Source organism: Harpegnathos saltator, unplaced genomic scaffold (genome assembly GCF_003227715.2).
Source record: "Harpegnathos saltator strain DR-91 unplaced genomic scaffold, Hsal_v8.6 scaffold25, whole genome shotgun sequence".
Taxonomy (NCBI): Eukaryota; Metazoa; Arthropoda; class Insecta; order Hymenoptera; family Formicidae; genus Harpegnathos; species Harpegnathos saltator.
Window position 1 is genome coordinate 511,517 of NW_020230039.1, and position 22,996 is coordinate 534,512.

The 22,996-nt window shown below is 41.9% G+C and overlaps 1 long non-coding RNA gene across 1 annotated transcript; it reads left to right on the forward strand.

Moving 5' to 3' along the window:
• Window positions 1-13,043: 13,043 nt before the first annotated feature.
• Window positions 13,044-13,273, forward strand: LOC112588607 (uncharacterized). The gene is made up of 2 exons (XR_003112947.1): window positions 13,044-13,093; window positions 13,141-13,273. It is a non-coding gene; the product is annotated as an uncharacterized LOC112588607 (long non-coding RNA).
• The last annotated feature ends 9,723 nt before the right edge of the window (window positions 13,274-22,996 follow it).

Genomic DNA, 22,996 nt, shown 5'->3' on the forward strand with positions numbered 1-22,996 from the left:
TATTTGAATTACATGACTCACAAAATTATGATATCAGAGCGACAAAAATGCAAATAGTACGGTGGATATAAATTAATTTGTCATGAAGAGTGTCTGTAATCAAACGCCGTTGACACTCTCGGCAGGAGAGTGGAATAGCGGAGTGAGATATTTCCAGTCGAGAAATGGACGAGTGATGCCGAATGGGTGCTTTAATTGGGGCTGGTGGTTGGCCGGAGATACGGTCGCGATGATAGATGCGAAGAGCCGTGGGCGAAGTGTTTATAACTGGTTGTTTTAGCGGCGATGCCGGGTCGAGCCAGCAACGCCGATGCCGACGCCCAATGCCGACAACGACGGCGACGTCGTCCGGAAAAATTCATTGCGGGAATTATTCATTCCTAATGCGAGTCTCGGCTTCGCTCGCTGCTGCTGCCACTGCCACCGCCGCCGTCGCTGCCGAGGTCCTCGTATTCTCTCTCCTCCTTCTTTTTTCTTCCAACAGAACAGAAATTAAAATGTAACGACTATCCCTCCAGTGGCTCTGGTTTGCGATATTCGGAGTTGTTTCCCCAGATTTGCATAGCAAAATAACGCGAAACTACCGCTATGTATTGTTTGTCAGTATTGCTTGGGGGTAAATATTCTAGGTTTATCGTAATCATAAAAAAAGGATGAATAATGTATAAAGATAAAGTTGTAAAAATGATAATATTTAGTTCATACGAGCAGAGACAGTTTTCTTTATTCACTAAAAAAATTAATTTTCAACGTTATATAATCATATTTTCTTTGATATACTCAGAAATGCTAAGAAGAATAAAGTTAGATAAAAGTTACGACAAACTTCAGCGTTATCAATTGTTCGTCGTTCTTACAACTCTCGGATAATGGGAAGAGAGCCCCAGTAAACTAAATGTTCTTAACGTATTCCGTCTAAAACGAATGAACCAAATAGATATTGCACTCTGCAGCAGACGGTCCAAACGCAGTGCGGAATTGCGGTTTAATCCAACGCGAACCGTACGAGTGTCAGCTCGGAGAAAACGAAACGGAATTGAATCTAATGCGCTACCCTGAATCCTTCATGAGAAGCTTCTACGCGCCGCTCAGATCCAACTGTGTCTCGCCCCTGTCAGTCCCCATCCTCTACATTCGCCATACCGCTACCCCCGTAGAAATACATAATTCACGAGAATATTTGAATAGTGTTTTACACTGCTTACAGCTTGTACTCGTAGGGAACTTCGTCGTAGGACTTCTGCGGCTGGTAAGTAGGTGCTAATGCTCTTATCGTTAACGATTTCGCGCCATTGTGCCGGATTGTATCCGTGAAAATTGAATATCCCGCTTGGTGCTGTTGTTTTCACTCACGAACACGAGAGAGAACCTTCTTACCAAGCCTGATTGGAGTAACGACGCTAACAAAATGAATTTAGCATTAGAGCGATTAGATTATGAAAGTAATAGAAAATTTTTAAGAATGTTGGGCTTCTATTAATTGAGATAGTAAGGTTAATTAAATGTATCCAACTTCCTTACTGACGCGGTAGTCAGCTAAAAATAATAATAACAGTAAAATACTATCTCCTCTTCAGTATGTGAAATCTTCATATCACTATCCGTAAAGTGATAAAATTTCTTAGTCCTAAATTCGTGATGCCTTATAAATATTATAAACCTTATAAATATTATATACCTTATAAATATTATAAATATTTGAAGAGCGCAGGAAAAAAGCAAATAAACCACTTAAAATGTTTAATCCATATAGATATAGGCAACAGCTTAATTACAAAGAAAGATTACCCAGTCAGAATCATAATGTTGATTCGAGGTTGATTTGACGTTGAAATGGTCAATGGACCATTGAATCAACATTAATTCAACCCTCATCGATGTCGAATCAATCTTAAGTCAACGTTGTAATTCTGATTGGGTATTATATACCAAATTTTCCAAAAGTAACGGACCATCTCAGAATCTATGCATTATAGGGAAAAATGACCTCGACAAGTTTTAGGGTTCGTAAAGTTTTGTTTTTTTGTGACCTCAAATTTGACCTTGATCTCGACCTTGAAAGTCATTTGAAGGATAACTTGCGTTTTTGAATAGGCACTCTTATTTTTTATCACTGTTTTTTTCTATCAATTTATTTGAATAACTGTTGTCTAAAATATTTTTTTATTTGCCTAATATTTTTTGAGATACTTGAGGAAAACTGGATAACTTTTCACAATATTTAACTTACGATATCTCGCTAACTGTTTGTCGGAAGAAAAAGAAAAACTAGACTTTCTTGCTTTATTTAGTCTCAAGAATATATTGTTACAATAACACCCTAACTTTTATTAACTTACTGACTTTTGGAAATTTGAAAATCATCAAATTAACAAAAATCAGAGCACTATTGTAACAATATATTCTTGAGACATAATAAAGCAAGAAAGTCTAGTAGCACTTTTTCTTTCGACAAATAATTAGCGAGGTATTGTAAATTAAATATTGAAAAAGTTATCAAGTTTTCCTCAAATATCTCAAAAAATATTAAGCAAATAAAAAAATGTTCTAGACAACAGTTGTTCAAATAAATTGGTAGAAAAAAACAATGTGATAAAAAATAGGGGTTTCTATTTGAAAAACGAAAATTGACCTTCAAATGACTTTTAAGGTCGAGGTCAAGGTAAAATTTGAGGTCACAAGAAAACAGAACTTTATGAAGCCTAAAACTTTTGTTCCAGTCATTTTTCCCTATAATGCATAGATTTTGCGATGGGGAGAGGATCCGTTACTTTTGGAAAACTTGGTACAGTAAAAATATATACTAATAAAGGAACTGTCCCAACGATCAAACATTGATTTGTTTCTTTTTGAAATATGTTGTTAAATATAAGAAATTAAGAGGTACTTTTTTTTTATACAGAGTGTGTCAAAAGATAAGGTCAACCAATTAGGAGATGAAAAAGGAGCTTAAGAATATACACTACTCAATAAAATTATGGCATAGATAATTTATTACCGAAAATTGGCCAACTTTGACTGGCGATTACTTCGCAAAAAGTTATCATAGACTAATGATTTTTGTTTCAAAATGAAGCTTGAAGTCTCTACTTTAAGAATGTATCTCCATTTTTTGCATGCGATGCACTCCTACCCCTGTAACCCCTAACATCTGAGAGCATGTTTGGTATACTGAAAATTGCAAAGTTTGACGGAATGCACGGACGTGGACAATTTTTTTTTCGGGGACGCCGTTTGCAACGTCATAAAGTTCAAATCTTCTCCTTCAATTTGACAAAAAATGGAATCGCTACAATTTTTTTTTCGCAAAGTTACAGCCCTAGAAATCATACGGAGCCGTGGAGAATACGGAAAGAGTTTGCTTGCCGATGCTAAGAATGTTGGCTGTGGTCAAAACACGAGCCAGGAGCTGCAAAACATGCGCGCATGCTTGTGTGCGTATGTCAACAAACACTTTTGCCGTTGCTCCACTATGATTTCCAGTCATTTAATCCGCCGGCCGGTACTTGGCCCGAAGGTCAAAAACAACGATATTTTTTAAGGGCTGTAACTTTGCAAAAAAAATTGTAATGACTCCATTTTTCGTTTCAAATTGAAGGGGAAGATTTGAACTTTATGACGATGCAAATGGCATCCCCGAAAAAAAATTGTTCACGTCCGTGCATTCCGTCAAACTTTGCAATTTTCAGTATATCAAACATGTTTTCAGATGTCAGGGTTACAGCGGTAGAGGTGCATCGCATGCAAAAAATGGAGATACATTCTTAAAGTAGAGACTTCAAGCTTTATTTTGAAAAAGAAATTATTTGTCTACAATAATTTTTCGCGAAGTAATCGCCAGTCGAAGTTGGCCAATTTTCGGCAATAAATTGTCTATGCCATAATTCTTTTGAGCAGTATATAATGTATATAAACTTTTCAATTTATATTTACTATAGTTTAGTAAATATAACGTTTCATGAAATCAACGCTCAAAAAATCAACATTTACGAAAAAACTGTTCTATACAAAGATTATGATTTTATAGGTGAAGCATTACATAATAAAATTATTATGACCTTGAATGACATTGTTAAAGTTATGTAAAGATTACCCTAAAATTTTAAAATTTGAAATCTTTACGTGATCTTATAAACACTATTCAAGATCATATTACTTTTACTATGTAATGCGTTACTTAAAATCTTACAACTTCTGCATGAAACATTTTTTTCAAAAATACTAATAGTATTAAAAGGTTTTAACATATTATATATATATATATATCAGGTGTAGTAAAAAGAAATCCATTATTTTTCCAATAGATGGCTTTAGTTATCTGTATCTCGCGTTGTATAAGTCCGATCGGGTTCCACTAGATGGCGTTAGAAAGATGAGATTTCGTACTAAAAAAACTTTTCTGACAGTTTTGTGATTAGTTGACTCAGTTTTGTTTGAGCGCGCGTCAAAGATGGACACTAGCAAAGCGAAAATACGCTATATTTTACAGTTTTTCTTCGATAAAGGCGAAAACGCAAGCCAGGCGGCTGAAAATGTGAATAATGTTTATGGTCCTCATACTGTAACAGCCAATCACGCGCAATTTTGGTTTCGTCGATTCCGTTCCGGTAATTTCGATGTCAAAGATGCACCACGCACTGGAAGGCCAATTGTCGAAAATATCAATGAAATCATGGACATTGTCGAGTCCGACCGTCATGTAAGCACTGTTTCGATTGCCCAAGAGCTAAAGATTGCACAAAAACCGTTGGGAACCATTTGAATAAGGCTGGATACAAAAAGAAGCTCGATGTATGGGTGCCACATGAGTTAACGCAAAAAAACCTTATGGACCGAATTTCCACCTGCGAATCGCTGCTGAATCGCAACAAAATCGACGCATTTCTGAAGCGGTTGGTCACTGGTGATGAAAAGTGGATCATTTACGACAACGTCAAGCGAAAACGGTCGTGGTCGAATCGCGGTGAGCCGGCGGAAACGGTGGCCAAGCCAGGATTGACGGCCAGGAAGGTTTTGCTGTGTGTTTGATGGGATTGGCAGGGAATTATCTATTATGAACTACTCCCCTACGGCAAAACTCTTAACTCGGAACTGTACTGTCAACAATTGGACCGTCTGAAGGAAGCAATCGCCCAGAAGCGGCCAGCTTTGGCCAATAGGAGAGGAATTGTGTTCCATCAGGACAACGCCAGGCCACACACATCGATAGTGACTCGCCAGAAGCTCCGGGAGCTTGGTTGGGAGGTTCTTATGCATCCACCTTATAGTCCGGACCTGGCATCAAGTGATTACCATCTATTCCTATCCATGGCGAACAATTTTGCTGGTGAAAAATTCGCTTCAAGAGAAGCTTGTGAAAATCGACTGTCTCAATTTTTTGCCAATAGGGACGAGGGCTTCTATGAGAGAGGCATAATGAAATTACTTTCAAAATGGCAAGGTTTGTATGTACGTGTGCGTGGTTTTTTCTGTAAGGTACTCGGCAGCAGGTCTTGGCACTAAAACACAGATGGCTATGATTTTTATATGGGTTTTTGATCGAATTTGCTGCAAATTTTTACGCAATTTGCGGTCAATTTACTTACTGAAGTTATTAAAAAATTGTCCAGATAAACAAATTTTGCCACATTGCCTGCATAGACTGAATTCGAGAATTAAAATAGTGACATAAGTACATAAAAATGCGTTTTCATACACGAAGCATTGTAGCAGCATATAAAGGAAGCAATCTAATACCATGAAAATTGCGGCACATGCCACATATTGTGTCGGTAAGAGGACGCAATTAATTGGCAATATAAACAAACCGATATTTTGCTGCAAAAACTATGGAACAATAAATATGTATTTCTTACAACAAGCATATTATAAACATGTTATGCGGCTCAAATGGTATCATAAACTATATATCAGGTGTAGTAAAAAAAAATCCATTATTTTTGCATGAAATTGAAGGCTTTAATTACCATAGTTAGAATGATCCGATTTAGGTCAAATATGCGCCGTTTTGTTCGATAACTTGTTGCCATTTTGAAAGTAATTTCATTATGCCTCTCTTATAGAAGACCTCGTCCCTATTGGCAAAAAATTGAGACAGTCGATTTTCACAAACTTCTCTTGAAGCGAATTTTTCACCAGCAAAATTGTTCGCCATGGACAGGAATAGATGGTAATCACTTGATGCCAGGTCTGGACTATAAGGTGGATGCATAAGAACCTCCCAACCAAGCTCCCGGAGCTTCTGGCGAGTCACTATCGATGTGTGTGGCCTGGCGTTGTCCTGATGGAACACAATTCCTCTCCTATTGGCCAAAGCTGGCCGCTTCTGGGCGATTGCTTCCTTCAGACAGTCCAATTGTTGACAGTACAGTTCCGAGTTAAGAGTTTTGCCGTAGGGGAGCAGCTCATAGTAGATAATTCCCTGCCAATCCCACCAAACACACAGCAAAACCTCCCTGGCCGTCAATCCTGGCTTGGCCACCGTTTCCGCCGGCTCACCGCTATTCGACCACGACCGTTTTCGCTTGACGTTGTCGTAAGTGATCCACTTTTCATCACCAGTGACCAACCGCTTCAGAAATGGGTCGATTTTATTGCGATTCAGCAGCGATTCGCAGATGGAAATTCGGTCCATGAGGTTTTTTTTCGTTAACTCGTGTGGCACCCATACATCGAGCTTCTTTTTGTATCTAGCCTTATTCAAATGGTTCCAAACGGTTTTTGTGCAATCTTTAGCTCTTGGGCAATCGAAACAGTGCTTACATGACGGTCGGACTCGACAATGTCCATGATTTTATCGATATTTTCGACAATTGGCCTTCCAGTGCGTGGTGCATCTTTGACATCGAAATTACCGGAACGGAATCGACGAAACCAAAATTGCGCGTGATTGGCTGTTACAGTATCAGGACCATAAACACTATTCACATTTTCAGCCGCCTGGCTTGCGTTTTCGCCTTTATCGAAGAAAAACTGTAAAATATAGCGTATTTTCTCTTTGCTAGTGTCCATTTTTGACGCGCGCTCAAACAAAACTGAGTCAACTAATCACAAAACTGTCAGAAAAGTTTTTTTAGTACGAAATCTCATCTTTCTAACGCCATCTAGTGGAATCCGATCGGACTTATACAACGCGAGATACAGATAACTAAAGCCATCTATTGGAAAAATAATGGATTTCTTTTTACTACACCTGATATAATAACTGCGTTCAGCAGAAAAAGCTGCTTACTAAGCGCTTAGTGATTATTATCTGTGATTGGAGTATTCTTTCAGATCTTTAGCGAATGCAGAGGAATGAATCAATCAGGAACGATAATCACTAAGCGCTTAGTAAACAGCTTTTTCTGCTGAACCCGGTCATTAAATACGAGCATGCTATTGCCAACATGTCTCTCTATCTGGGTAGGGACTAGTACAAGCGTCCTAGAGGCATCTTATTCTTCTTCTTCTCCTTCTTCTTTTTCTTTTTCTTCTTCTTCTTGTGATAGATTATAAACCTATAATTCCAAAATTTTAAGTGGCCTTTTGGGATGTTGATGTTCAACATTTTCTCCATTCGTTTCGGTAGTCTACCTAGAAATCTCCGAACATATGGCTGCCCGTTCCTTACTCGCCTCACTATTCTGTCGTTGGATATTCTAGGTACACGTTGGTTCCAATCTTGCCTTATCCATCTTTGCCTTATCCATCTAACTATATCTTGTATGTTGCATATGTTTTTTATTTGTGTGTTGTGTATCCTATTTATCAGAGTATAATCTGCAATTGTTTTTACCCAGATAGACAAATTTCGGCAGATTGTCTGCATAGAGACTGAATTCGAGAATTAGAATAGTAGTATAAGTAAATAAAAATGCGTCTTTATATAAGAAAGAAGAATTGTAGCAGCATAAAAAAAGCAATCTGATGCCATGAAAATTGCGGCACATGCCACATATTGTATCGGCAAGAGGACGCAATTAATCAGCAACATAAATAAACTGATATTTTGTTGCAAAATATGGAATAATAAACACGTATTTCTTACAGCAAGCATATTACAAATATGTTATGCCACTTCAATGATATCACAAAATATACATTGAATACGTTGCATACTATTGTCAACATGTCTGTTTCATGAGTGTCATCCACAATTTGAGAATTATGTCTGTGTTATTCTCAACTTGAGAGTTAATTTGAGCATTACTCTGCAGCAGAGAGTAACACTCAAATGAATGCTCAAATTGAGGACATTGTACTTGTGTTTAAATCTGAAGCCGTTGTTACACTAAAGCTTAGTATAACAACAAGCTGGTGTTACGTCCTGGAGGAGGAACGCAACTTGACGCTTGCTTTCGCAAGCTCCGACGTACTTGCAAGTCTGCGGTATAGATCAAGGATCGGAATGATCCCTTTATCTGGCGCGGACGTACGTCGATGGTCCTTTATTTAGGTCAGGGAACTGAATCCCTTTACCTGGGATAGGACCGTGAGCGACGGTTGAGGAAAAGGAGGATTTTTACATTAAATAATTATTTGTGACGAGTGGTTGGGTATTACTTACAAATTGTGCATTTATTGATATAAGTATTAATTTTAAGTTGCAAGAAAATCGATTATCAGATATATACGTTGTGTAATTATATATAAATATATATATGTAGTCGCGGTTCTAGAGGCTACTTTTAATTATTCCGAGGGATATTCAGGTACGAGAAGATCAGGTGTCGGGGAAGTGCGTGGTGAGGGAGAGGATCGACGCGAGGATGCCTCCGAGGGAGGGGGAGAATAAATAGGAATGGGGCCACGGAGTAAGGCCGCGTGGAAGCCATGCGTACCCCCTCGTAGAGGTGAGATTGGAGGGGAGGTGTCGGGGATGGGCTCCAAAATAAAGGAGAACCTATAGGAGATCGGTCTTCGGTGGGACTCAGGGATGTTGGGGAATAAGATATAGGAGGAGTTCCGGGGGGAGAATCGGGAAGGAACAACAAATGAGAATGTGCAAATCTTGAAACTTCGGATTCGTTATGGCGAACAATGGTAGTCAGGGCGATCTTGTAATGCGAGTTCTAATAAGGCGACTTCAAAATCTTCGCGGTTTTCGTACTTTTCTGAGGTAGTTAGGTCCGTTTGAACTTGATAACATTGAGTCACTGCAATCGGATTCTACAATTAAGGAGACATGCCAAGGGGGATAGAGAAAGGGAAAAAAAGAAAGAAAAACGAGAGAGAGAAGAAAGATAAGAGAAGAGAGCAGGTAGTGAGGAAAAAAAACAATAAATGAGAAAACACAACAAAAAGAAAGGTTTACTGTTGCCGTATGGTGGTTCCCTTTGGGTGAAGGATAATAGCCTGTTGTCGGCCTCGACTTTGGGTCCAGATATCGTGTGATGCCTTAGGTTCTGGATAGCGTTCGTATTTTCGGGGTTGGTGTGAAGACTGGTTATCGTTGGTGATGATAATGAGTCAACCAAGCCAATTTATAGAGAACCGAATGAGTAAAAAATGTAACTTGGTATATCCACTAGACACTAAGTGATGTAAGAGGAGCTTCTTTCTTGGCTGCTGGCTCGGCGAGAAGTGTCTGAGACTTTTGACTTTTCTCAAAAAGTCAGCTCGGTTGATGAATATAGCACTTGACAGATTATATTCTGAAAGAAAATATTCGTTTAAAATACTCATTATATAATAACGAATAATACAAATAATGTAACAATTTGTATATAAATATAATAATATGATAATAATGAGTAAGACAGAAAAAACAATCTGTTACCAAATAACAATTGATTAACAATGTTGTTAATAAATTGTTTATTATTTATTATGGCTATTAGGTAAGTTAAAATAAGACAATGTATATACACTGAAACTATATAGTAAATGTGTACTTTTATCATGTAATAGTAAGTCCTATGACAGTTAATAAAATAGAAACAGATCAACATATGTATGCATATTTATTAATTAATGTAATATTATAGAAAAGTATATACTTCTGATATATGACATATTTATTATGTATCTTATTATTATTCATATAATTATGTAGTATTTTATCAATAAGTTTTGTTATAGCATATTTTAATTTTTTTTCTACTAATATAAATAATTATTATGGAGCATTATATTTATCATATTATTGTTACACAATTATTTTCCAATTTATTTAAAAAACAACATTTACAGTATATATTAAGCTTAGAAAATTATTATATAAAAAGAGTTTATTATATTCCCAGATAGCCAAACCTGAGCGGCCAGATTTGAAACAGAACCTGCAACCAATTTTTGATGGCAAATAGGCAACATATTTGATGCAAGAGCTGTTATATCAAATCTTGCTGCCAAACTACCGTCAAATATGCGCCAGAACCTGCTGTCGGAATTGTTGCAGATTTACAGCAAAAATCATGCAGACCATGCAGCAATTTGACGCTAGAAACCGAGCAGACCCTGCTGTACTGCAGGCTCTGCGCGGTTTTAGCTGCAAATTTGCATATATTGTCCAGCAGCACGCTCTGTCGTCAAAACCTTATCTAAATGCGGGCACAGATGACTACGGTTTTGGTATGTGTTTCTGATCGAATTTGTTGCCAATTTGCGTGCAATCTGCGCTCAATTTGTTTACTGGGTTGTATTAAATTGCAATTGTAATACTCGAAGTTAGCTGCATTTACTTATATAATTTAAACAATCATGTTTAAAAAGCAGTTTTTAAATTTACGGGCATTTGCACTTAATATTTCAGTGTTAATACAAAATTATTAAAGTTAACACGCAGGTGACTTTTAAGAATATTCAATTTAGAGAATAACACTCAAAATTTTTATATAGGATTTATCTATTCAGCCTATCTATTCAGTATCATACCCAAGTGTTCAGAATAAACTTTTAAATGTTCGGTGTTTACACTCAATCTGGAATGCGAATCATCAGCTATTGGATATACTCCACTCCATCTTTTAAGATGTACACTCAATTGTGAGTATTAATACTCAATCTTTAGATATAAACATTCAATGTTAGAGTATAAACACTCAATGTTCAGTGCGAACATTCAATGTCCGGTGTGGATATCTAAAATATAAATGTATATATCCAAAGGACCTCACACATTTTATATGAAAGAAGTTTCTTCGGTCAAATTAGCTGAAATTGTTAAAACGTTGTAGTTTGGGTGGTGCTGATCAAAAGTTTTTTTTTGGCAAAAACTTCGAAAATCAAAATTATAAAAGACACGATGGTTTAAAGTGAGTGTTATTGGAGTTTAAGAAATGCCTGTTTTTGAATACACAGATTAAGTTAATATATAAATGTTTGAAAAAATAAATATATTTTGTGCGTGTGTATATATGCGCAGTGTGTATCACGCAGAGATCAGGACCCCGTGGTTCGTCACTTCCACAGTATCTAATGACTCCAAACCCTTTCTGTCGAGTATCTGTGTGTGTGGTCATTATCGCAGTGTAATTAGTATATAATATTAGTTCTTTTATTTATCTCACACACACAGTCTTATTAGTTCTTTTATTTATCTCACACACACAGTCTTATTAGTCCTAGTTCCCACACAACACATATGTCTGAAAGACGTCTTAAAGACGTCTTATTCTAGACGTCTTTAAGACGTTATCAAAAGACGTCTAAAAGACATCTAATTTCGAATGTCTTTAAGACGTTGCCCAAAAGACGTCTAAAAGACGTCTTATTTCAAATATCTTTAAGATGTTGTTCAAAAGACGTCTTTCAGATGTCTTATTTGAGACATTTTTAAGACAATTTGTTTAAGACGTCTTTTAGACTTCTTATTTGAGACGTCTTTAAGACGATTTATTTAAGACGTCTTTTAGATATCTTATTTGAGACGTCTTTGAGACGATTTGTTTAAGACGTCTTTCAGACTTTTTATTTGAGACGTCTTTAAGACTTTTAAATTATGTTGTTATAATGATGTCTTTTTTCAGGCGTCTTTTAGACATATGAATTATTACGTCATAATTACGTCTTTTTTAAGACGTCTTAAAAACTTTTAAATTATGATGTCATAAAGACGTCTTTTTTCAGACGTATCATTTATTACATAAAAATGACGTCATTTTTAAGACATTTTAAAGACTTTTGAATTATGACTTTTGAATTATGTAATCATGATATTTTTTTTTAAAGATGTCCTTCTCAGCAAACAATCTGTACGCAAACTGATAACTTTGTGTTCACCGAGTCTCTCTTTCTCACTGGTAAATGATTCTGCTTTTTATTTATTTTTTCAAACTGTCCTTAGAAGTATCAGTAAAATTAATTCAATTTAACATTATTGGTGTATGCTCTTATTCTTGACTGGATCTAAGAGCATAGACCAATCAGATGTATCAAGAGGCACGGTAGTGCCTATTATACGCGAAACTGCAAGTTGAAACGAGGTGAGATTTTCATATCTCAGCAATGGCTGAACCAATCGAGGTTTTCTTAGTCCCAATCGATTCGGCCTTCAAAGATAGGAAGAAAAGTGTTCTTGTGCTTTTTATGTACGTTGTCTCTAAGTGGAGATATTTTAAGATAAAGTCTGAATCACGGAAAATTTCGATTCAGTAAGAAACGTCGGACACGAAGGAGTAGGGCAAAACGTGCATATTGCTTTCCCGACACCAGTAGTGCGATTCTTTAACTCGTTATTGGAGTTAACGACAGTTTCGTTATCGTTGCGCAGCTTTTCTACAGTATACAAAATTTCTTCCCAATGTTGCGTATACGTAACACGAAGTTTATATAATTAATTACTGACGTCAGTAATTATTTTTTTTCACGAAGTGTTAGACTAATTGTGAAATAAGTTCATTTTGACTGCATTTTGTGAAGTTAAACTTCGTGTTGCATATACGTAACATTGGGAAGAAATGGTGGGTTAAGTATGCAACATCGGTGCATCGTCATCAGTGGGATATACATTAGTGATTGATTAGGATTTTTTTGATTAAACATCATTGATTGATTAAGAATATATACATACATTAAGTACGCAACATCAGTGCATCGTCATCATCAATGGGATACACATTAGTGATTGATTAGGATATTTTTTGATTAAACATCAGTGATTGATTAAGAAGTAAGTATGATTATTAACAAAAATGATTATTAACAAGAACATGCAAGGAAGTTTACGAATTTGCGCAGAAAGAAGCTTCGGACATTCCTGCCATAGAAAATCTCAAGGACTTCACACCGCCGCGAAAAAAGAAAAAAAGCATCGGTTGTGGTCTATGCATTGCCGGAAAATACAACTTAAGAACTCGGGTATGTTAAATTTTATACTATCCCTTTATCTTATTTACCTCTAATTCGTACGTTTCATTTAAATGAATAGGTGCTAATCACGTGCACAATTTTGCACCTTGTGATCATCCCGGCCGTCAGTGTGATAATTCATGCCAATGTATACAAGCACAAAACTTCTGCGAGAAGTTTTATCAATGCAGCAGCGAATGCCAGAACAGATTTCCTGAGTGTAGGTGCAAGGCGTAATGCAATACAAAGCAGTGTCCTCGTTATCTGGCTGTCAGGGAATGTGATCCGGATCTTTACTAAACGTATGGTGCAGATCATTTCCAAATCAATTCTAAATCTTGCAAAAATGTCAGCGTGCAGCGTGGTCTTTATAAGTTTCGAAAAATTTAATTTATTAGAGTGAAAATCAGTATAATCTCAATGAGTAGAATTTTTTATTTGTGTTTAATTTGTGTTAATAAATATCATGTATTACATGTTATATTATATTAAATAAAATCACATTTTATTAAATAAAATTAAATTTTATTATATAACATTACGATTATTTATTAAAATTACATTTACCTGTATTACCGACTATTAGATTATAAACGTCTTAAAATTATCTTAAATAAGACGTTGTTTAGACGTCTTAAATTAATGTCTAAAAGACGTCTTAAAATAACGTCTAAAAGGCGTCTTAAAATAATATCTAAAAGACGTCTTAAATCGGGACATAAGACGTCTTAAAGACGTCATTCTGACAACTTATTAAGACGTCTGTTTGTATTACCATGTTCATATCTATGTGCAGCATCAAGAATACAATTTAATATAACTATGCTTGGATACTACTTAATAGTTTATTGATATCTTGCATAACCTAAAAACCATGTGCTCATGTTGCCAGCGTCTTATGATTCTTAGGCTAGGCAAAGCATGAGCAAACTATTAAATATTCAAGCACAGTTATAATAAATTATATTCTTGATGTTACACATAGACACGAACATGATAATGCAAACATAATTGTTGACGTAGAAGGAAATTGTCATTTTCAAAATAACTAGAACTAATGAGACTGTGTATAGAGCAAATAAGAGGATTAATTTACATACTATTATTTTACATACTAACTACACCGCGATAATGACTACACACATCCACGACAGAAAGAGTGTTAAGTTATTAAATACTGTGGAAGTGACGAACCACGGGGTCCTGATTTCTGCGTAACACACACATACACACACACACACACGCACAAAATATATTTGTTTTTCCAAAAATTTATATATTAACTTAATCTGTGTATACAAAAGCAGGCATTTTTTAAATTCCAATAGCACTCAAATTAAATCATTGTATCTTTTATAATTTTGATTTTCGAGTTTTTGCCAAAGGAAACTTGTAATCAGTACCACCTAAACGACAACATTTTCATAATTTCAACTAATTTGACTGAAGGAACTTTTTTCATATAAAATGTGCGGGGTCTTTTCGATAGATTGTCTGCATAGAGACCACATCCAGTAAACACAAAGTATCATCAATATTACAATGTCAGCTAAATCATATGGTATGTTACATAACAGTTGCTTTGTTATACAGGGTGTTATAAAAGTCCCGGAAGAGCAGAATAACTCGAAAAATATGAGACCAAAAAAATGCGAAGCACCGGGTTTTTACGATTTTCTCTTGGCTATCTAACGGTGACCTTGGATTTGACCTTGACAATGACCTTGAAGTTCATTTCAAGGTCAGGTCAATTTTTTTTAAATAGGTCCACATACTTTTGATCCCAGAAATGAAAAGAGCGGAAAATTTTACGTTCAGATATGACCTTAAACACTGCCAAATTTAACCTCTGAAGGTCACATAAAGGTCTAAGCTTGTTTTAGGCTGAAAACGCGAATATCTTTGAAAATTCACCTGTTAGGGAGCAATGTTACGCATAAGAATAAGAATACATTCTTATTAGAGGTCAAGGAGTGACATTCAGCCGTGATCTTGCCCTTATTCTCGAGGTCATGAGTTAAGATTATTATTAAGGTCAAACCGGACTTTTTTAGGATTGAAAATCCATACTTTTGACCTAAAAGTGTCAAGATTAAAAAATTTTACGTTCAAATATGACGTTTCCAACCTTGATCTTGTTCTCAAAATTATGCGATTTACGTTACTTCACTGATCGTGAAGTCTACTGAAAGTTCTACTGAAAGTAAAGCGTCTCGGAACCCGACCACTGAAGGCAAGGTGTCTCAAACCCGACCATTGAAGGCAAGATGTCTCAAACCCGGCCACTTAAGGCAAGGTATCTCAAACCCGACCACTGAAGGCAAGGTGTCTCAAACCCGACCACTGAAGGCAAGCTGTCTTAAACCCGACCACTGAAGGCAAGGTGTCTCAAACCCGACCACTTAAGGCAAGGTGTCTCAAACCCGACCACTGAAGGCAAGGTATCTCAAACCCGGCCACTTAGGCAAGGTGTCTCAAACCCGACCACTGAAGGCAAGGTGTCTCAAACCCGACCACTGAAGGCAAGGTGTCTCAAACCCGACCACTGAAGGCAAGGTTCAGGTAATCCCGGCTACCGAAGGCAAAGCATCTTGTAACTCGGCCTGAGATTACAAGAGATGTTCAAAATGTTCCCCATTGACCCATTGACAGTGTGATAAGCGGACGTACAAATTGTCAGTCGCACTCCTTATAATTTCTGGAGGTATTGCAGCACATTCGTCTATGATCCGTTGTTGAAGCTCATCCAGGTTACGAGGTTTAATGAAATAAACTTTATCTTTTATGTAGCCCCAAAGAAAGAAATCAAGTGGTGCAATGTCGGGCGATCTCGGTGGCCATTCGATTGTTCCTCTTCTACCTATCCATCGATTAGGGAAAGTATCGTTTAAATAGTTCCGAACAATGCGTCCATAATGTGGCGGTGTCAAACATCATCAAAATTATCACCAACGATCTCCTGTATTGATGGAACAATTTGGTCTGTTAGAAGCTGCAGATACGTTTCTGAGTTCAAATTCCCATTTATAAAAAATGGCCCAACCACTTGATTATCATAAAGACCTGCCAAACATTCCATTTTTGAGGTCGCTGCGTATGTGCTTCAAGCATCCAATGAGGATTTTCGTTGTCCCAATATCTAAAATTATGGCAGTTTGCCTTACCAGTTCAATTTCAAAAGACGCTCCGTCTGAAAAAACGGTATTATGCACAAAGATCGGTTGCTGTTCAATTCTTTGCGTCATAACTTCTGAAAATTGCACCCTGCGGTCAAAATCATCTTCATTCAACTCATGGAAGAGATGAATTTTGTAGGGGTGGAACTTAATGGTCTTTAGATTTTTGGAAATTGACAATACACTCATTTGAAGCTGTTAAGATGCTTTTCTAATTGACAATCTGGGATTTTCAACAAATGATTGAGCTACTTCAAATTGTCGCTCTTCTGTCGTTTGGGACTTTGGCCTCCCAGATTTTTGGCGGTTTTTATTCCTCCTAATTTCTACAAATCGTCTGATGGTGCGAGATACAGTCGATATTGAAATACCTTCGCCTTTATTACGAAAGTTTTCATTGAACAGCAATCTCACTTCACTGTATGACCTTTATCTATCCCCCCATCCTCTCATCATCAATAGCGAAACTCTCTCATGTTCTGTAAGAGAAGCCATTTGGAATTGAAAACAAAAAATTTGCATAAAATTAATAAAAAGAATTTGGTATAAAAAATTCGGTTTCTTTACCTTTAAATAAAAATAATAAGTAATATACCATTGATCGTTAATAATAATATGATAATATTTCAAAACAAACTAGAATGACATCAAAACTTGTTAAATCGATGAAAACTCAAAAACAATCTATTATCTGTTTGACAGTGATAGAATCGAGACAAATAAAAACCTTGAAGCATACACTTTATCGATGGTGAATAAATTTTTCGGATACCGATCCTGGGATTTTTGAGCTCTCTAAAACCGAATCCGACGTCGGATTTTGCAAATTCAAGATGGCCGATTCAAGATAGCGACCGATATTTAAGAATAACAAAAATTGGATCTCGTTTAAGGAGTTTTTGAAGTCGTTTCTGAAATCGAATCCTACGTTGGATTTTACAAATTCAAGATGACCGATCCAAAATGGCGTCCGATATTGAGGAATTACCAACAATCGGAGTGTGACCTCGTACGTAACGTAAAATCTCTCTCTTCACATTATGGGAGGGGGTACAAGTATATGTTTCCAGCCTAAAAAATTAATTGACCTTGATATGACTGACTCATAACCTTAAGAACAAGGTCAAGGTTCAAAGCGTCATATCCGAATGTAAAATTTTTCAATCTTGACACTTTTAGGTAAAAAGTATGGATTTTCAGTCCTAAAAAAGTCCGGTTTGACCTTAAGGGGGGAACCTGGTTTAAGAGGCTAAAAAAAGGAGATTTTTATGAATTTTTTTTATTGACAATGATGCAGTTGAGGTTCCGAAAACTTTTATAATATTTAACTGCCTATTTGCAAATGTAAAAAAAAATTTAGATTGTAAAATAATTGCAAAATGGCGCCATGGTGTATCTCTAATCAAAGCGCCTCGCCAACCGAGTTGCCAATCTGCGGAAAAAATGTAGCCTGCAATTTTGACCTGAAACAAAAAAACCAAAAAGGTTATTAATTTTCATGTATTTTTATTCTATGTGAACCAACAACATGGTTAAAAAACCGTAAAATACAAAACTTTTTAGCACTTGAACAAAAAAATGACATTTTTGAGAAAAAATTTCCTCCGTTTTTATGCAATAACAATTATTTAAATTAATGTTTTTACCAATGTTTGAGGTTTACGTAGAATGGTTGTTCATTCTCTAGCTAACGCATTTCTCCCCCGTGGGCGCCACCTTGTCGTGGTGGGAGAGCTTGCGTGTCCCGATAAAGTACAGAGCTTTGCCGGCAGGGGTTTCGACCCCTGGCAGGTTCTACCATGCCGGAGTTGTCTGTACAGAGGGGCCAGACTAAGAACGTCCATAATACTCCTGGATGGGCAGCTGCCTCCAGGTTATAACCAGGGTCTGGAGGGTCTCATTCGTGGGGCTCAAAGGACCCTACAGCGCGGGCAGAGCGGGCTCGTTAGCCTTGGCAGGCAACCGGTCTAGGGGAAGGAAAACCCCGAAATTGCACCCGTGTTGTAGGGGCACGTAAAACCCTTGCATTTATGGAGAAAATGATGCATAGGGAGACAAGCGCCCCGGTACTCGGAGCCAGGGCACGGCGGGAGGGGGCGTACGGTCCCGGCACTCCCCCGTCGTCATCATGCGACGGGCCAGGCGGGCGCGCCGCTCGAATTGGTTACCGCCCGCAGGGAGGCGCTTCTGGACCGGCTGAGGCCGAGCGTGGGTCGGATGGACCCACCCTCGGCCTTCGCCGGTCCAAAGAGCGCGAAAAGAAGGAAGCGCACGGCGGAGGAATCCACCTCGCATTTGTGACAGGACAGGGAGATGCACTTCCCACCCCTCGGGAGCGTTAGTTCCCATCGGGGGGAGGTGAGTGCAGCTCCCTGCACGCGTGGGAGAGGGGACGATTTGTCAGCCACGCAGAAGTGGGAGGACCTCTTCCCGGGGGAGGAGTTCCCCCCGGCCGAGGACGAAGAGTCCTCGGCTGGGGAGACTCCTCTCCGAAACGCGCGGGAGGGGAGAGTTTCGGGGGGGCGACAGGGGCGCCACCAGTGGGGCCTTCCGCCCGTGCCGAGGCCCGCTGCGGAGGCGGAGAGGGAATGGGATCTGGCCGAGAGGGCCCTGGACGGTATTGATTACATCGGGATCGTCCGGGTAGATCCTTCGTTGAGGGCAGCAAAGGGCTACGGGAAGCCCCTTGAAGCCCTCAACGAACATTTTAGGGAGAATCTCCTCTGCATAAAGGAGGCCCTTGATGATTATAAGAGGCAGGCGAGGGAGGGTGACCCGGATGGACGACTTGGGGCCCTGGAAATTCAGGTCCGGGGCCTCAAGTCCGAAATCGCCCGCATTGGGCGGCTGCTGGAGAAGCTCTTGCCTTCTCCAGCAGCGGCAGCTGCGGGCAGCGGGGTCACCCTCTCTCGCCCCCCTCCGCGGTAGCCGGCGGTCGATAGGGAGGGGCGCGACGGGTGGACGCTCGTGTCCACCCGCAAGGGAAAGGGTGCGCGGTCTGACCCTCCTTTACCAAAGGGCGGAGGTGCCGCAAAAAAGTCGGCACCCCCTCCCAAGGGAGGGAAGGCTGGGGGGAAGGGGGCCCCGAAGAAGGGACCCCCTCCCCCCTAGGAAGCCACAGCTGAGGAACTCCTCGCGCAACAGTGACCGCGTTGCCGGGGGGTCCCTCCATCAGGGAGGTAATGGTCAAAGCCAGGCTTCAGGTCGACCTGCAGGAGGTCGGCCTGGAGCCTGGTAGCTTTAAGATTAAAAGGGCCAGAAATGGGGGGGGGGGTTATCTTGGAGGTCCCCGGCCAGGACGGTCGGGACAAAGCCGACCGCCTGGCTAGGGACGTTCAGGATGTTCTGCACGGGGAGGCCGTGGTCTCCAGGCCGGCGAGGAGGGCGGAGCTCCGACTCGCCGGACTGGCGGAAAGGCTTCGGGTTGCCCCCCGGATAATTTCCAGATCGAGGAGATCAGGAGATCATTTGGGGGATTAGGGGCAGTTTGGATCCGGTGCCCTTTGGTATCGGCCAAAAAATTAGCGACAGCCGGGGGGCTGATAGTGGGATGGGGGCTAGCGCAGGTGAGGGTACTGGAGGACCGGCCCCTCCAGTGCTACAAATGCCACATGGCAGCGACCTGCCAGACCGATAATGGTCTGGCTGGTCGCTGCTTTAGGTGCGGAGGGACCGGACACGTGGCGCAGGGGTGTACCGTAGCGGTGCGCTGCCCCCTGTGCCACAAAGAGGGAAGGGAAGCCGGACACCGAATGGGGGGTCGGTCATGCAAGGCATTCCCCCGGACTGCCTTCAGAGGGGGTGCTCCTCCTAGCCGAAGTAGGCGAAAGAGCAAGAAGGCAGCGCATGGGGGGGCGGGGGTAGCGGGTAAGGGCGTTGAGCCCGTGCATCCTCAGCCCTCTCACGGCGCCGCCGCCAAAGTAAAACCCGGGACGACGGTCCCTGCGGCGGCCCCAATAAGGCCCATAGAAGTAGAGAAGGGGGAGGTGAAGGCTGGAATGTTCCAGCCTTCTCCTCCCACAGATCAAGCAGGGCCGGTATCAGCGGTAGCAGCGGCTGCTCCGGCGGTTAGGCCGGAGGGGGTCTCCGAGGCGGTATTATCAATAGAGGTTGAGTCCTCTGTCTCCCTCCTAGCGGAGGCGGGGTGAGAGGAGTGGGGGGTAATGATGAGCAGGAGTAGCTCTCCCCACACAATCCCTCATCCCAGGCCCATGGGATCTGCCGGTGCGGTAGTGGCCTCGAGGTGTTAGAGGCCCTCGCACCGGGACTCATGGGCCAGGTAGGAGCGGTCGGGGGTGGACCGACCCCTTGAGGGAATACCCCTGACCGCGCTAGGAGTGATAGCCTCCCCCCAGGGTGAGACTCTCGAATCCGGTTTTGGTACGGAGGAGGAGGGAGCCCTGGGGGGAAAGACCCGCCCCCCAGGGGCGGGTGTTGTAGGTTCCCTCTCGGTTCCTCACCGAGAGGGGGGTTTGGGGGGGCCCCATTGGGACCCCCATATACCTTTTACTCTGTGGTGGGCACCATCAGTGACCTCGGGCTGAAAGTGGCCCCCCAGAAAACCCAGGCTATGCTATTCCATGGCCGGGGTAAGGGGAGGCCATGGAATAGCATAGCCACGAAAAGCCCAGGTCCTGGTGGAAGGTGTCCGCGTCCGCGTCGGGCCCACGATAAAATATCTGGGCCTGACGCTGGATAGCCAATGGGACTTCGGGGCCCATTTCAGGCGCCTGGCTCCCCGGGTTCGCAAGATGAGCACGGCTTTGGCCGGCTTGATGCGAACCCAGGGAGGCCCGGGATGGCGGGCTCGCCGCCTCTACGTCGGTGTCGCGCACTCGGTCGCCCTCTACGGGGCGCCCATATGGGCGCCACAGCTACTGGCCACCGGCCGCAACAAGAACCTGATTCGTCAGACGATGCGGCCGGTGGTCGTGAGGGCGATCAGGGGGTACGCCACAGTGTCGTATATGGCGGCGACCACCCTGGCCGGCTCCCCCCCCCCAGTGGAGCTCCTCACGGAGGAGAGATATCTCCTTTATTGGCGAATAAAGGAGCTCCGCGAACGGGGGGAGGGACCATCGGCCAGGGACTTGAGGGCCTTGAAGACTCAGTCCTGTGCCCGGACTCTCGACAAGTGGTCCGCCGAGTTGGCGGACCCAAGAGGATTCGGGCGCTGGACGGCCGAGGCTGTCCGCCCCTGCCTACCAGAAATGGCGGGCAGGAGGGGACGCGGACTGTCCTTCCACCTGGTGCAGGTGCTGACCGGACACGGATGTTTCGGGAGGTACCTGCACAAGATAAGAAAGGAACCCACCACCGAGTGCCACCACTGCCCGGAGCGAATGGACTCGGCGCAACACACGCTGGTCTCGTGCCCCGCATGGGACCAGCGGAGCCGAGTCCTGGCCCGGGCGGTGGGGTGTAGGGTGGAGGCCCTCTCGCTCCCGCGCATGGTTCGCGCCATGTGCGGGAGCGTGGAGGTGTGGGGGGCGGTCTCCTTCTGCAAGGACATCGTGTCCCAGAAGGAGGCCGCCGAATGGGAGCGCCGCCCCGAAGACCGTCCAGTGAGACGGCGAAGGGGGCGGGGCTCCCCAGGTCAGGGAAGCGGGCCCGAGGTGGCGCCGGCCGAGGGGGAACAACGACCACCGGGCAACTGGACGTCGCCCCCTCGGCCGCCTCGGGCCAGACTGCGGACGCGCGGGAGAGGAGTGTCGAGGGGAGGGGCATAAGCTCCCACCTTGCCCTCCCCCGGGCGTCGGCGAGGTAGGGTAGGGGGAGCGAGGCCCTCTGGAAAAGGGTCTCGCTCCCCCGCCCCCTCCGGAGTGGAAGCCACTCTTGGGGAGGAGGCGGGGAGGGAGGGTGAGTATCCCCTCTCTCCCATAATGCACCGGAAGGCAAAACCGATCGGTACGCCGATCAGGGCACCGCGTCCGGACCTTCTCTCTGGAGGAGGACCACGAGGGCGCAGTTCTTGGGCGTAGGGCTCCGTTCGAGCCCTGGGGCCGGAGTGTCGGGGAGGGAATTCTGGCGCAGTTCCCCTGACTCCGCCCATCTCGGTCCGACAGGTAGACATCCCGCAGGAGTTTTAGTGAGTAAGAGTCTCACATAACCCCCCTGCCCCTCCCAGACGGCGGGAGGTACCCATGACGAGTTTCCCCTGCGTTATCAAAAAAAAAAAAAGAAGCTAACGCACTTTGAATCAAGTCGATTGTTCAATTAATTTTTTCTCTATCATTCCCGCAGATTTTAAGAAAATAGGAAAATTATATTTCGAGAAAAACGCGTTTAAAGTTTGTGGTACAAAAAAATATCATTTATTGGAGACTTACCGCAATCTTATGCTAATCAGCTATACCAGGGCCATACTGCAAGCCTTCAGCTTCTTCATTAAACTCGTTTCGTTGCATTTGCTCCAGTCTACGAGCTGTGCGAGCTTCCTTAGTCGTGCTGCTTCGGCGCCGCTCCCCTCTCGTAACTCGCTGCGCATCGTAATTATCAGCGAATATTTTGCATTGCTGGCCGATATTGATTTCTAATAACTGTATTGT